The sequence below is a fragment of the Euprymna scolopes genome, chromosome 7 (genome assembly GCF_053919585.1).
Source record: "Euprymna scolopes isolate OS-2025 chromosome 7, ASM5391958v1, whole genome shotgun sequence".
In the NCBI taxonomy this organism is placed as follows: Eukaryota; Metazoa; Mollusca; class Cephalopoda; order Sepiida; family Sepiolidae; genus Euprymna; species Euprymna scolopes.
In genome coordinates this window covers 171,273,090-171,275,228 of record NC_136488.1, presented here as the reverse complement: position 1 = coordinate 171,275,228, position 2,139 = coordinate 171,273,090, and the positions used below count along the sequence as shown (strand labels likewise).

At 31.7% G+C, this 2,139-nt stretch overlaps 1 non-coding gene across 1 annotated transcript; it reads right to left on the bottom strand.

Annotated features, from left to right (window-relative positions):
• Positions 1–1,301: 1,301 nt before the first annotated feature.
• Trnaq-cug (transfer RNA glutamine (anticodon CUG)) lies at positions 1,302–1,373 on the bottom strand. Its single transcript has one exon. It is a non-coding gene; the product is annotated as a tRNA-Gln (tRNA).
• Positions 1,374–2,139: the final 766 nt, after the last annotated feature.

Below are 2,139 nucleotides of genomic sequence, written 5' to 3'. Positions count from 1 at the left end.
TTTGTTTTTCGGAGAACTTCATTCCATAACGGGTGCGTACAATATAACTTTTTTTTTTCTCCATATTTTAATTTTTTTTAATGTCTTGATTAACCTGTAGGTACCGTTTTTAGTAAAATAAAGTCTGTCGCTACAGACAACAAATATTGCAACCATGAACAAATAATCTGAATTAATCGTTCAGAGTTATGTCCCCTGTGTGTTTAATGTCTATGAAAAATGCAATTTTTACCAAATAACTCGATGAATTTTCGTAATTGTTGGATATTACTATTTTCGGTATTTTTTTACGACCTGCTCCAACGGTGCATAAACACCCTCAACCACCCCATGTTAAGACCGGTTTTCGGAATAAACATCCCCAACCTCGAAAGCCGTTCTTAACATGGGGAGGTTGGGGTGTTTATAATACACTGGGGTTGGGGTACGTCGTAAAAATTTACCCTATTACAATTAAAAACGTAATATTGTTTTTGTTTAAAACGACATATTTTTTTTTTTAATGATTTGTAAAGTCTATCTTAACAAGCACCAAAAATTGTAGCGTCTTTCGCTTTCGGTAAATTTTCAGATTAGGTCCACAATTTTCTTTTAAATGACGACTTTTGAAGGTTTTCGGCCATGCTGAATACGAAAATAACCGTTGCAGAAATAATTAGTTATCGAGATATAAAAAGTTGTATTATGCATTGTATTCTTTGGCGGCCATCTTTGTTACGCGCGTAGATTTGTTTATGGCGCGCACGCGCGTAAAAACGATGGCCGGCAAAGAATACAATGCATAAAAAAAAATTTTATATCTCGATAAACAAGTGAAACGACGAAACGTGAACCCACATCTTGCTGCCCAAATCCCAACATAGTGCCCCTGCCCCACTGCCCCAGTAGTTGCTGCCCCTGATAGTAGCCCCCTACACCAAAGTGGCATGCGCCTTGTTTGGGGTGAAAATGTAATAATAAAAAAAATAAAATAAAATAAAATTTCTGCAAAATTTCAATGCGATTTCCGTATTCAGCATAGTAGAAAACTTATTAAAGTCGTAATTTAAAAGAAAATTGTGGAGGTGGAGGGGGACCTAATAAAAAAAAAATACCTGTCTTTCTTATTTTGTATTACAATTCAGATTTTTTCTTTCATCCGTTCTTTTTTTTTGTTGTTTTGTTTTGTTTTGTTTAAGCATGGGGGATTTTTTTTTTTTTTTCTCATGTTCTGTTTGTTAAGTCAACATTTTGTTTCTAACTTATTATGAAAATATTTCGTTTAATTTTTGCTGTAATTGATACTAAAAGTAACATTTATTAGGTTCTACCGAGATTTGAACTCGGATCGCTGGATTCAGAGTCCAGAGTGCTAACCATTACACCATAGAACCGCTGATTGTAGCATGCCCAAAATACTTATTAAAAACAGTCAGTCAAAGTGTGTGCGTGTTTTTATATTTTTTTAAATATTTTTCCAAAAGATGTGATACAAGAAATTCGACTTTTTTTCCTGATTCTAACATCGCAAATTTTACTTAAATTAAAAAAGAAATTCTGCATATTATTTTTTATTTTTTTTTTTTTTGCAGTTTTCTTCAAGACCAGCACACCCTCCCCCCTGCATGAACAAAGACTTTCAAAAGGTTTTCTGCGGTCCTGTTGACTAGACGACAAAAAATATGAAACTCGGTGTTAATTTTTTCAATCATAAAAAAGATGTAAGAAGGATTTACGTACATAAGTTTAAAAAGAGAATGTAATCAAAATAGGGATGCTGATTTTAAAGAAAGCCTTTTCGTTGTTGTTGCTTTATTATTATTGGATTAAGTTAAATAATTAGAATACGGATCGGACCGTGCTGAAATAATAACGTTATTATTTAGAAACCCGTTCTTAACATGGCGAGGTTTTTTTTGTAACTATTCTATACTTTAATTCATTATTTTTAAGCAAAAGATGCCGTAAAAATTGAATTTAACGATTTAACTTGAAAATCATATCTAAAAAAAAATATAGCATGGTTCGTATTCTGCAGAAGTACCGTGTTTTTTTTTATTATTATTATTTTAATTAAGCAAATTAATTAACAGTTTAATCAAGACATTAAAAAATGAAAATATCGAAAAAAAAAAAAAAAAGTTATATTGTACGTATCCG